Source organism: Oncorhynchus masou, unplaced genomic scaffold, assembly GCF_036934945.1.
Source record: "Oncorhynchus masou masou isolate Uvic2021 unplaced genomic scaffold, UVic_Omas_1.1 unplaced_scaffold_554, whole genome shotgun sequence".
Lineage (NCBI taxonomy): Eukaryota > Metazoa > Chordata > Actinopteri > Salmoniformes > Salmonidae > Oncorhynchus > Oncorhynchus masou.
The window spans coordinates 87-13,832 of NW_027011956.1; the positions used below are offsets into that span (position 1 = coordinate 87).

The 13,746-nt window shown below is 48.1% G+C and overlaps 1 pseudogene; it reads left to right on the forward strand.

The window, feature by feature from the left end:
- Positions 1 to 609: 609 nt before the first annotated feature.
- Positions 610 to 12,802, forward strand: LOC135536087 (cAMP-dependent protein kinase type I-alpha regulatory subunit-like; annotated as a pseudogene).
- Positions 12,803 to 13,746: the final 944 nt, after the last annotated feature.

Here is a 13,746-nt window from a genome sequence, read left to right on the forward strand (position 1 = left end):
TTTTCACCCCCTTGTTAAGTTTCTCTCCCTCCCTCACTCTGTTTATCATTTTGTGCTCTTTTTCTCTTCTACACCCTCATGTTCTCTTCTCACTGTCCTCTGTTTCTACTTCTCTATCAAACACTACCCCCCTCTCTCCTGCTACACAGCTTTTCTCTCTCTCTCTCTGTTTATAAAACACTACCCCCTCTCTCCTGCTACACCAGCCTTTCTCTCTCTCTCTGTTTATACAAACACTACCCCTCTCTCCTGCAACACCAGCTTTTCTCTCTCTCTCATTTTATTAAACACTACTCCCTCTCTCCTGCTACACCAGCATTTCTCTGTTTATAAAACACTACCCCCTCTCTCCTGCTACACCTGCTTTTCTCTCTCTGTTTATTAAACACTACCCCCTCTCTCCTGCTACACCTTTTCTCTGTTTATAAAACACTACCCCTCTCTCCTGCTACACCTGCTTACTCTGTTTATAAAACACCACCCCCTCTCCTGCTACACCTGCTTTTCTCTCTCTGTTTATTAAACACTACCCCCTCTCTCCTGCTACACCCCTGTCTCCCTGTGCATGTGTTTTCTCTGTGTTTATCTCTGTCTGTGTCCCCAGGTCAATAGGTTGTGAGTGTGATGGCGTCGGGCAGTACGAGCAGTGAGGAGGAGAGAGAGTCTGAGGGAGTGTGAGCTGTATGTGCAGAAACATAACATCCAACAGCTGTTGAAGGACTGCATCGTACAGCTATGTACCTCCCCCGGCCAGACAGACCCATGGCCTTCCTCAGAGAGTACTTTGAGAGGCTGGAGAAGGTGAGTCTGGGTGGGCAGGGTCGTGTGTGTGTGTGCTGATATTTGTAAACAAAGGCAGGTATCCATCTCAGTGGACAGAAAAGTCCAATCCTACTCTTCTCTAATGGTACACAGTAATACAACTCATTTATATTCTAGTCTCTGTGTTCCCACTAGAAGGGTATACAGTAATAGAGCTCTATTCTACTCTGTTTCTCTACTAAGAAGGTAAATACTGATATATTCTATACTGTTCTACAACTATACTGCATTGGGAAAGTATTCCGACCCCTTGACTATTTCCACATTTTGTTACATTACAGCCTCATTCTAATATGGATTACATATCAATCTACACACAATACCCTGTAATGACCAAAACAGGTTTTTAGATTTATTTATTTTTTGCAAATGTATAATAAACAGAAACCTTATTTATTTAACCTTTATTTAACCAGGCAAGTCAGTTAAGAACAAATTCTTATTTTCAATGATGGCCTGGGAACAGTGGGTTAACTGCCTGTTCAGGGGCAGAACAACAGATTTGAACCTTGTCAGCTCGGGGGTTTGAACTTGCAACCTTCCGGTTACTAGTCCAACCCTCTAACCACTAGGCTACCCTGCCGCCCCATTTACATAAGTATTCAGACCCTTTGCTATGAGATTATGAATTGAGCTCAGGTGCATGCCGTTTCCATTGATCATCCTTGAGATGTTTCTACAACTTGATCGGAGAAAATGTAGTAAAATTTAAATGGATTGGACATGATTTAGAAAGGTGCACACCTGTCAGTATAAAGTCCCACAGTTGACAGCGCATGTCAGAGCAACAACCATGAGGTCGAAGTAATTGTCCATAGAGCTCGAAGACAGGATTGTGTCGAGGCACAAAGGGTACCAAAACATGTCTGCAGCATTGAAGGTCCCCAAGAACACAGTGGCCTCCATCATTATTAAATGGAAGGACTTTGGAACCACCAAGACTCTTCCTAGAGATGGCCGCCTGGCCAAAAGGAGCAACCGGAGGAAGGGCCTTGGTCGGGAGGTGACCTAGAACCCAATGATCACTCTGACAGAGCTCCAGAGTTCCTCTGTGGAGATGGGAGAACCTTCTATAAGGACAACCATCTGTGCAGCACTCCACCAATCAGGCCTTTCTGGTAGAGTGGCCAGACGGAAGCCCCTCCTCAGTGAAAGGCACATGACAGCCCGCTTGGAGTTTGCCAAAAGGCACCTAAAGGACTGTCAGACCTTGAGAAACAAGATTCTCTGGTCTGATGAAACCAAGATTGAACTCTTTGGCCTTCATATTCTGAATGGAGTTGTTGTTTGTAAATGTAGGATGAGAAAGGTCACGCAGCCTCAGTTAGCCTAGCTAGCTAAACTAGCTTCTCCCGGGTTTGATGCAGCTGAGACGGGGTACAATATAATCCTAGTCGATGATAAATTAACCAGCTATGGCAAGCAATTGGTCTACTATAGCTCAGGTCGGCTTGGTTTTATGCTGTCCTCTCGTCTCTCTCCCTCCCTCCTTCCACAGTGTCTCACTCACATTACAGCCTCTCCCTCTGCTAGAGCGACCCTCACCCGCTAAGAAAAGAAGCGTTTTAAAAAATGGATTTTTCTGTTGCTTCCTCACTCAGATCGGACCGGCTCTGGATCCGACCAGGTCTATAGGGAGCGTGTCTAGTTGTTTTTGGGTCCGAACGGGGGAGGTCAGAGCGGACCTCAGTATAATTATCTATGTATATCGGGTCTGGGTGGGTAAGCCCCAGGTCCACTGTGGACCCGTGAAGGTCTCTGTTCTATTCTACTATAACTGACCCCCCCCCCTCACCAGGAGGAGGCTAAGCAGATCCTACAGTAGCAGTAGATCTCTGTTCTATTCTACTATAACTGCCCCCCCTCCCTCACCAGGAGGCTGAGCAGATCCTACAGCAGCAGAAGATCTCTGTTCTATTCTACTATAACTGCCCCCCTCACCAGGAGGAGGCTAAGCAGATCCTACAGCAGCAGAAGTCCAACTCTCGCTCCGACTCCCGTGAGGAAGAGGTGTCTCCTCCCATGAATCCCGTGGTGAAGGGGCGGCGGCGGCGCGGTGCCATCAGCGCCGAGGTCTACACAGAGGAAGACGCCGCCTCCTACGTCAGAAAGGTCAGGGGGGGTCAGCCCTCAGCCAATCACGCATCGCTACAGGTGCACCTGACCCTACAGTTGTTACTACCAACTTCTTCTAGGCTATTTCCTGATCATCCACCCTTTTCCACAAGTGTCACCTTGCACATTACCCATCATGCATTTTAAAAGCATAGGATTGGGGGGGGTGGGTAAAACATTGGCTTTACCATGGTAACGTCCATGCAGATGAAGTGTAGGGGTGTACACTTCAGGAGAAGGGTGGAGAATCGGGCCTCGGCCACTACTTCAATCTGATCAATAACAATCTTCACGACTGAAGGCAGTTTTGCTTGTGATCAATGAAGCCGTTCCTTTCTGCCTCTGCAGGTTATCCCGAAAGACTACAAAACGATGGCTGCCCTGGCGAAAGCCATTGAGAAGAACGTGCTGTTTGCTCACCTGGACGACAACGAGAGAAGGTACGAACTGTGTTTCGCGGATTGTGTTTTTAAATTTTTTTATTTTATTTTACCTTTATTTAACCAGGCAAGTCAGTTAAGAACACATTCTTATTTTCAATGACGGCCTAGGAACAGTGGGTTAACAGCCTGTTCAGGGGCAGAACGACAGATTTGTACCTTGTCAGCTCGGGGGTTTGAACTCACAACCTTCCGGTTACTAGTCCAACACTCTAACCACTAGGCTACCCTGCCGCCCCAGTGTGTGCTAAAACAATAGTGTTCTCCTGGTGCAGTGAATGTACGATGTAATGTTGATCCTGTCACCGTGTCGACCACCTCCGCTCTTCACAGCGACATCTTCGACGCCATGTTTTCTGTGACCTACATCACCGGGGAGACGGTCATTCAGCAAGGTACGACATTTGACCTTTTTTTTTCACTTTGCCGTGAAATCATGGGAAGTTTTTTAATGACCACGAGGCCTGTCCAGGGAAAATCTCCTGGCTGTCGTTCCAACATGATCACATGACCAACATTACCGCTGGGTCAGAGTGTGTCTCACAGCTGTTGTTTTCCACCAGGTGACGAGGGAGACAACTTCTACGTCATTGACCAGGGAGAGATGGATGTACGTCCCTTTTTTCTGTCTGCCAGGTCAACTGTTATGTACAGTAGGGAAGACAGACTACCTGTCTATGGTCTATATAGTGGTACAGACTACCTGTCTATGGTCTATATAGTGGTACAGACTACCTGTCTATGGTCTATATAGTGGTACAGACTACCTGTCTATGGTCTATATAGTAGTAGTACAGACTGCCTGTCTATGGTCTATATAGTGGTACAGACTACCTGTCTATGGTCTATATAGTGGTACAGACCACCTGTCTATGGTCTATATAGTGGTACAGACCACCTGTCTATGGTCTATATAGTGGTACAGACTACCTGTCTATGGTCTATGTAGTGGTACAGACTACCTGTCTATGGTCTATATAGTGGTACAGACTACCTGTCTATGGTCTATATAGTGGTACAGACTACCTGTCTATGGTCTATATAGTGGTACAGACTACCTGTCTATGGTCTATATAGTGGTACAGACTACCTGTCTATGGTCTATGTAGTGGTACAGACTACCTGTCTATGGTCTATGTAGTGGTACAGACTACCTGTCTATGGTCTATATAGTGGTACAGACTACCTGTCTATGGTCTATATAGTGGTACAGACTACCTGTCTATGGTCTATGTAGTGGTACAGACTACCTGTCTATGGTCTATATAGTGGTACAGACTACCTGTCTATGGTCTATATAGTGGTACAGACTACCTGTCTATGGTCTATATAGTGGTACAGACTACCTGTCTATGGTCTATATAGTGGTACAGACTACCTGTCTATGGTCTATATAGTGGTACAGACCACCTGTCTATGGTCTATATAGTGGTACAGACTACCTGTCTATGGTCTATGTAGTGGTACAGACTACCTGTCTATGGTCTATGTAGTGGTACAGACTACCTGTCTATGGTCTATGTAGTGGTACAGACTACCTGTCTATGGTCTATATAGTGATACATCTGTTTGTTAAAAATACATAATATTGTAAGACAAAATACTGACAGTTCATACTGTACGGAAAGCTATTTCCATCGGTGAGGTTGTTGTTCTCTCTCCCTCCCTCTCGCCTCTCTCCCTCCCTCTCGCCTCTCTCCCTCCCTCTCGCCTCTCTCTCTCCCCTCTCGCCTCTCTCTCTCCCTCTCGCCTCTCTCTCTCCCCTCTCGCCTCTCTCTCTCCCCTCTCGCCTCTCTCTCTCCCCTCTCGCCTCTCTCTCTCCCCTCTCGCCTCTCTCTCTCCCCTCTCGCCTCTCTCTCTCCCCTCTCGCCTCTCTCTCTCCCCCCTCGCCTCTCGCCTCTCTCCCTCTCTCACAGGTATATGTGAACAATGAGTGGGTGACCAATATTGGGGAGGGGGGCAGCTTTGGCGAGCTCGCCCTGATCTATGGGACCCCCAGGGCCGCCACGGTCCGAGCCAAGAGCAACGTCAAACTGTGGGGCATCGACAGGGACAGTTACAGGAGGATACTCATGGTGAGACTGGATGGCTGGCTGGCTGACTGACTGGCTGGCTGACTGAGACCAGCAACTGACTGGCAGAATTAGTTAATTCAGCTCTATGTAGATATACAGTGCCTTGCGAAAGTATTCGGCCCCCTTGAACTTTGCGACCTTTTGCCACATTTCAGGCTTCAAACATAAAGATATAAAACTGTATTTTTTTGTGAAGAATCAACAACAAGTGGGACACAATCATGAAGTGGAACGACATTTATTGGATATTTCAAACTTTTTTTAACAAATCAAAAACTGAAAAATTGGGCGTGCAAAATTATTCAGCCCCTTTACTTTCAGTGCAGCAAACTCTCTCCAGAAGTTCAGTGAGGATCTCTGAATGATCCAATGTTGACCTAAATGACTAATGATGATAAATACAATCCACCTGTGTGTAATCAAGTCTCCGTATAAATGCACCTGCACTGTGATAGTCTCAGAGGCCGAATACTTTCGCAAGGCACTGTATGAAATTCTACAATGTTATTTTTTCCCCGACAACAACATTATTGGGAGACATTGGTTTGAACAGATCAGCTCCATATAGTTTACTGAGCCTCCACACGGTGTCAGTTCAGCCATCTCTAACAATGGTAGGAATACCAGATGTCTGGGGCTAAATCTGAAGTTAGTACACATTTGGCTGTTATTATGGGACTTAACATGCTCTCTCTGTGTCTCTGTCGCTCTCTCTGTGTCTCTGTCGCTCTCTCTGTGTCTCTGTCGCTCTCTCTGTGTCTCTGTCGCTCTCTCTGTGTCTCTGTCGCTCTCTCTGTGTCTCTGTCGCTCTCTCTGTGTCTCTGTCGCTCTCTCTGTGTCTCTGTCGCTCTCTCTGTGTCTCTGTCGCTCTCTCTGTGTCTCTGTCGCTCTCTCTGCGTCTCTGTCGCTCTCTCTGCGTCTCTGTCGCTCTCTCTGCGTCTCTGTCGCTCTCTCTGCGTCTCTGTCGCTCTCTCTGCGTCGCTCTCTCTCTGTGTTTCAGGGAAGCACTTTGAGAAAGCGTAAGATGTATGAGGAATTCCTCAGCAAGGTGTCCATTTTAGGTGAGGACCTACACATTCTACACTCTACTCTACACTCTACATTCTACTCCGACCAACAAGCTGTTCAAACAGTTGGAGAACAGTCTAACAACATGCTACCTACCTATTTACCTACCTACCTAATTTACCTACCTACCTATTTACCTACCTACCTATTTACCTACCTATTTACCTATTTACCTATCTATTTACCTACCTATTTACCTACCTACCTACCTATTTACCTACCTATTTACCTACCTATTTACCTACCTTTTACCTACCTATTTACCTACCTATTTACCTACCTATTTACCTACCTATTTACCTACCTATTTACCTATCTATTTACCTATCTATTTACCTATCTATTTACCTATCTATTTACCTATCTATTTACCTATCTATTTACCTATCTATTTACCTATCTATTTACCTATCTATTTACCTATCTATTTACCTATCTATTTACCTATCTATTTACCTATCTATTTACCTATCTATTTACCTATCTATTTACCTATCTATTTACCTATCTATTTACCTATCTATTTACCTATCTATTTACCTATCTATTTACCTATCTATTTACCTATCTATTTACCTATCTATTTACCTATCTATTTACCTATCTATTTACCTATCTATTTACCTATCTATTTACCTATCTATTTACCTATCTATTTACCTATCTATTTACCTATCTATTTACCTATCTATTTATATCTATTTACCTATCTATTTACCTATCTATTTACCTATCTAATTACCTATCTAATTACCTATCTAATTACCTACCTACCTAATTTACCTATTTACCTACCTACCGACCTACCTGTTTACTTACCTACCTACCTGTTTATTTACCTACCTATTTGGTGTAGGTGGCTATGTATGGAATCGAGTCGCTACAAACAAACCCAGCCTGTGATCTTTCCTGTCATTCCCCCTCTGCTGTGTTGTTGAGTGAGTGTGGTGTTGTGGCGCCACCCCTGTGGCCAGTGTGTATCAACATCTGCCAGCTACAAATTCCCTAGACAGGTGGGAGAGGCTGACTTTAGTGTGTGTCTGTGGTCCTCTACAGAGTCTCTGGACAAGTGGGAGAGGCTGACTTTAGTGTGTCCAGAGACTCTGTAGAGGATCACAAGTGGGAGAGGCTGACTTTAGTGTGTGATCCTCTACAGAGTCTCTGGACAAGTGGGAGAGGCTGACTTTAGTGTGTGATCCTCTACAGAGTCTCTGGACAAGTGGGAGAGGCTGACTTTAGTGTGTGATCCTCTACAGAGTCTCTGGACAAGTGGGAGAGGCTGACTTTAGTGTGTGATCCTCTACAGAGTCTCTGGACAAGTGGGAGAGGCTGACTTTAGTGTGTGATCCTCTACAGAGTCTCTGGACAAGTGGGAGAGGCTGACTTTAGTGTGTGATCCTCTACAGAGTCTCTGGACAAGTGGGAGAGGCTGATTTTAGTGTGTGATCCTCTACAGAGTCTCTGGACAAGTGGGAGAGGCTGACTTTAGTGTGTGATCCTCTACAGAGTCTCTGGACAAGTGGGAGAGGCTGACTTTAGTGTGTGATCCTCTACAGAGTCTCTGGACAAGTGGGAGAGGCTGACTTTAGTGTGTGATCCTCTACAGAGTCTCTGGACAAGTGGGAGAGGCTGACTTTAGTGTGTGATCCTCTACAGAGTCTCTGGACAAGTGGGAGAGGCTGACTTTAGTGTGTGATCCTCTACAGAGTCTCTGGACAAGTGGGAGAGGCTGACTTTAGTGTGTGATCCTCTACAGAGTCTCTGGACAAGTGGGAGAGGCTGACGGTAGCTGATTCTCTGGAGAACGTTCAGTTTGAAGACGGACAGAAGATCGTGGTTCAGGGTGAACCTGGAGATGAGTTCTTCATTATCCTGGAGGTAGGATCATCTCTGCAATACGCTGGCTGTCTTTCTGGATTTTATTTAACCTTTTATTTAACTCGGCAAGTCGGTTTATTTTACAATGACGGCCTACCCCGGCCAGATCCGGACGACACTGGGTCAATTGTGCGCCGCCCTATGGGACTCTCAACCACGGCCAGTTGTGATACAGCCTGGAATAGAACCAGGGTCTGTAGTGACTTCTCTAGCACTGAGAACCAGGGTCTGTAGTGACTCCTCTAGCACTGAGATGCAGGGCCTGTAGTGACTCCTCTAGCACTGAGATGCAGGGTCTGTAGTGACTCCTCTAGCACTGAGATGCAGGGTCTGTAGTGACTCCTCTAGCACTGAGAACCAGGGCCTGTAGTGACTCTAGCACTGAGAACCAGGGTCTGTAGTGACTCCTCTAGCACTGAGAAGCAGGGTCTGTAGTGACTCCTCTAGCACTGAGAAGCAGGGTCTGTAGTGACTCCTCTAGCACTGAGAAGCAGGGTCTGTAGTGACTCCTCTAGCACTGAGAACCAGGGTCTGTAGTGACTCCTCTAGCACTGAGATGCAGGGTCTGTAGTGACTCCTCTAGCACTGAGAAGCAGGGTCTGTAGTGACTCCTCTAGCACTGAGAACCAGGGCCTGTAGTGACTCCTCTAGCACTGAGAACCAGGGTCTGTAGTGACTCCTCTAGCACTGAGATGCAGGGTCTGTAGTGACTCCTCTAGCACTGAGAAGCAGGGTCTGTAGTGACTCCTCTAGCACTGAGAAGCAGGGTCTGTAGTGACTCCTCTAGCACTGAGAACCAGGGTCTGTAGTGACTCCTCTAGCACTGAGATGCAGGGTCTGTAGTGACTCCTCTAGCACTGAGAAGCAGGGTCTGTAGTGACTCCTCTAGCACTGAGAAGCAGGGTCTGTAGTGACTCCTCTAGCACTGAGAACCAGGGTCTGTAGTGACTCCTCTAGCACTGAGATGCAGGGTCTGTAGTGACTCCTCTAGCACTGAGAAGCAGGGTCTGTAGTGACTCCTCTAGCACTGAGAAGCAGGGTCTGTAGTGACTCTTCTAGCACTGAGAACCAGGGTCTGTAGTGACTCATGGGAAATATGTTACGCCGACCTGTTCTGTAGTGTTTTATTTCTAGATGCTGTCTTTCAACTTGTACACTTTTGTTTTCCGTGTTAAGAGCTTGGGAGTTCTCTCTCTGTCTCTCTCTCTGTCTCTCTCTCTGTCTCTCTCTCTGTCTCTCTCTCTGTCTCTCTCTCTGTCTCTCTCTCTCTGTCTCTCTCTCTCTCTCTCTCTCTGTCTCTCTCTCTCTCTGTCTCTCTCTGTCTCTCTCTCTCTCTGTCTCTCTCTCTCTGTCTCTCTCTCTGTCTCTCTCTCTGTCTCTCTCTCTGTCAGGGAAACGGCATCAACAAAGTCTTTTAACCTCAACTTTTGGCTGTGTTGTGCCCTCTCACCCTCACAGGTCATTCTGGGGTTATGTGCTTTTTTGTCCCTGAGTTTTTCCTCTTCCTGTGTGTGTTCAGGGTTCAGCGGCTGTGCTCCAGAGACGGTCAGAGAATGAAGAGTTTGTGGAGGTGGGCAGACTGGGGCCCTCCGACTATTTTGGTGAGTGGACTGACTGGACTACCTCAGTAGTGGTGATCCGCTAGCGGTGATCCTCTGATAGCCTGGTCCCAGGTCGGGGGGGTCTCCTCCGATAGCCTGGTCCCAGGTCGGGGGGGTCTCCTCCGATAGCCTGGTCCCAGGTCGGGGGGTCTCCTCCGATAGCCTGGTCCCAGGTCGGGGGTCTCTCCGATAGCCTGGTCCCAGGTCGGGGGGGGGTCTCCTCCGATAGCCTGGTCCCAGGTCGGGGGGGTGTCTCCTCCGACAGCCTGGTCCCAGGTCGGGGGGTCTCCTCCGACAGCCTGGTCCCAGGTCGGGGGGTCTCCTCCGACAGCCTGGTCCCAGGTGGGGGGGTCTCCTCCGACAGCCTGGTCCCAGGTCGGGGGGTCTCCTCCGACAGCCTGGTCCCAGGTCGGGGGGTCTCCTCCGACAGCCTGGTCCCAGGTCGGGGGGGTCTCCTCCGACAGCCTGGTCCCAGGTCGGGGGGTCTCCTCCGACAGCCTGGTCCCAGGTCGGGGGTCTCCTCCGACAGCCTGGTCCCAGGTCGGGGGGGTCTCCTCCGACAGCCTGGTCCCAGGTCGGGGGGGTCTCCTCCGACAGCCTGGTCCCAGGTCGGGGGGTCTCCTCCGACAGCCTGGTCCCAGGTCGGGGGGGGGTCTCCTCCGACAGCCTGGTCCCAGGTCGGGGGGGTCTCCTCCGACAGCCTGGTCCCAGGTCGGGGGGGGGTCTCCTCCGACAGCCTGGTCCCAGGTCGGGGGGGGGGTCTCCTCTGATAGCCTGGTCCCAGGTCGGGGGTGTGTGGAGCTGTGTGGATCATTGTTCCTTTTCTTCCTCTCTTCTCTTCCAGTGTTGTTGTTTCTAATAGTTGTCCTCTTCTCCGTCTGTCCCAGGTGAGATCGCCCTGTTGATGAACCGCCCCCGTGCTGCCACCGTGGTCTCCCGCGGCCCTCTGAAGTGTGTGAAGCTGGACCGCCCGCGGTTCGAACGCGTCCTGGGGCCCTGCTCAGACATCCTGAAGAGGAACATTCAGCAGTACAACAGCTTCGTCTCTCTCTCCGTCTGAGTCCCTCCGTCCCTCTTCTTCTATCGCTCCATCCCGCCCCTCCTTTCCCCCCCCTGGCTCCTCCCTCCTTTGTCCCCCCTGGCTCCTTCCTTAACAACGGGTTCCAACAATGATCTGTTTTTGTTTTCTTCATGTTTCTAACCCTCCACCCGGGGCTCCAGATCACTTGGCTGGGTCATTGTTGTTGAACTGGTGTTATTGTATGTTGCTGTGAACCCAGGTTCATTTGATTTGACACGTATGTGATGAACTCTGTTGGGGGGGCACAATATTTCCCTAGTATTTTAATGTCAACTATGAAGGCAGGATGAGTTGTCTCTGTAGGGTTCAGATGGCAACAGGTCAGGGAGGGGTCAAACGTGACCCGAGAGGGTCTGTTCAGACCCAGGGTTCCAATAGAATTACCATGTGGTTCCGCTGGGGTTCCATTACTGTTAACCCAGTGTTTTCTCTGGCACCGGGTCAAAACGAAGACCTTGTAATGTCTGGACTAGAGACACCATGAGTCTGTCCTGGTTAGGATCCAGAAGATCTTGTAATGTCTGGACTAGAGACACCATGAGTCTGTCCTGGTTAGGATCCAGAAGACCTTGTAATGTCTGGACTAGAGACACCATGAGTCTGTCCTGGTTAGGATCCAGAAGACCTTGTAATGTCTGGACTAGAGACACCATGAGTCTGTCCTGGTTAGGATCCAGAAGACCTTGTAATGTCTGGACTAGAGACACCATGAGTCTGTCCTGGTTAGGATCCAGAAGACCTTGTAATGTCTGGACTAGAGACACCATGAGTCTGGGGGGGAAGACACAATCTTTAGAGAAATGGTGTTTTGAATAGATCTCCACCAAAGGCTGATCTGAGTTCTTATACTTTTTATAGTTGTTTTCTGGAATGTTCTTTGAGGGTACTAAGAAGCTGTGGTTTTACACCATGATGTTGAGGGAGGGTGTCCCAGGTCCAGGGGTGTGGCTGCTCTCTCCCTATTGGCTGTGGTTTTTATACCATGAGGTTGAGGGAGGGTGTCCCAGGTCCAGGGGTGTGGCTGCTCTCTCCCTATTGGCTGTGGTTTTTATACCATGAGGTTGAGGGAGGGTGTCCCAGGTCCAGGGGTGTGGCTGCTCTCTCCCTATTGGCTGTGGTTTTTATACCATGAGGTTGAGGGAGGGTGTCCCAGGTCCAGGGGTGTGGCTGCTCTCTCCCTATTGGCTGTGGTTTTTATACCATGAGGTTGAGGGAGGGTGTCCCAGGTCCAGGGGTGTGGCTGCTCTCTCCCTATTGGCTGTGGTTTTACACCATGAGGTTGATGTTGAGGGAGGGTGTCCCAGGTCCAGGGGTGTGGCTGCTCTCACTAATGGAAGTTATTCGATCTCTCTCTCTCCCCCCCCCCCCCTCTTTCTCTCTCTTTCCCCTCTTTCTTTCCCATCTTGTTTCCCTTCTTTCTTTCCCCTCTCTCTTTCCCGTCTTGTGTCCCCCCCCATTTCTCTCTCCTTCCCGTCCTGTTTCTCCCACCCCGGTCGCTGGGATAGATCTTATACGTGTCATTGTGTCTAGGTGTGTTAATGCTCCGTTCAGGAAAGGGGGAAAACAACATTTAGTCTCCTATTTACTGCTCACAGAGAGCAGATCTGGACTGAACATCGACTTCCTCTGGACGGGGTGATCAGTCCTTAAGGGATATTCAGTATTTCACTTTGTGCTTCATGTGTCCATTTAGCTTCTAAATAAAGAGGTTTTATAACAGGTGATGGTTGTGAGGAAAGCATGTTACAACTCAACGTTAATTCAACCTCTCTAGTTGAATGAAGAATGTGGACCGTTCTGATGCCAACCCTGGTGGGTTTAATAGTGTTTCATCCCTTGGCTGGTACTTGTCCAGTGTCATACATGGCTTCCTAAACACCCCCATCTTTTTCTAATGTTTTTGACATGGGAGGTATGTTTCTGAGAGTGTTTTTCACCCCTTCATTGAAGTGTTAGTTACAAGACTGAACCATCATTATAAACTTATCTTTGAGAAGTGCCTGGTTGAGTTCTATCGACACTCTCTCTTAGAATTCACAATTAGAACCTAAAGCATTCCGGTTCCACACCATCATGGAGTCTCAAGTGTTTTCAATGTTTGGGGTCTAACATTTATCTAACCATTTTTAGTTTGAACCATTTGTGTTGTCTTTTGAAAAACCCATGTTTGTTCTAATCCCAACTACAGTATATTGTTGTCAACTGGACATTTGCCATTTTTTTTTAGAATTTTGATGAATATTTTGTAATGTACTATATAGTATACGGTTAGCGTAAGACTCCCTCTCTCGAGCCCAACGCTGTCCAACGTGTTACTGCTGTTATTTTCATGGACATTATAAAGGAATCCATCAAAACTGTGATGTATAAAGATGTATTGACTAGTCCTCTGAAAGGAACTGTTTTAAATCAATCTGTTGTTTTGGATGTGTTCCAAATGGAACCCTATTCAGGGGTGGGTGTGTTCCAAATGGAACCCTGTTCAGGGGTGGGTGTGTTCCAAATGGAACCCTGTTCAGGGGTGGGTGTGTTCCAAATGGAACCCTGTTCAGGGGTGGGTGTGTTCCAAATGGAACCCTGTTCAGGGGTGGGTGTGTTCCAAATGGAACCCTGTTCAGGGGTGGGTGTGTTCCAAATGGAACCCTGTTCAGGGGTGGGTGTGTTCC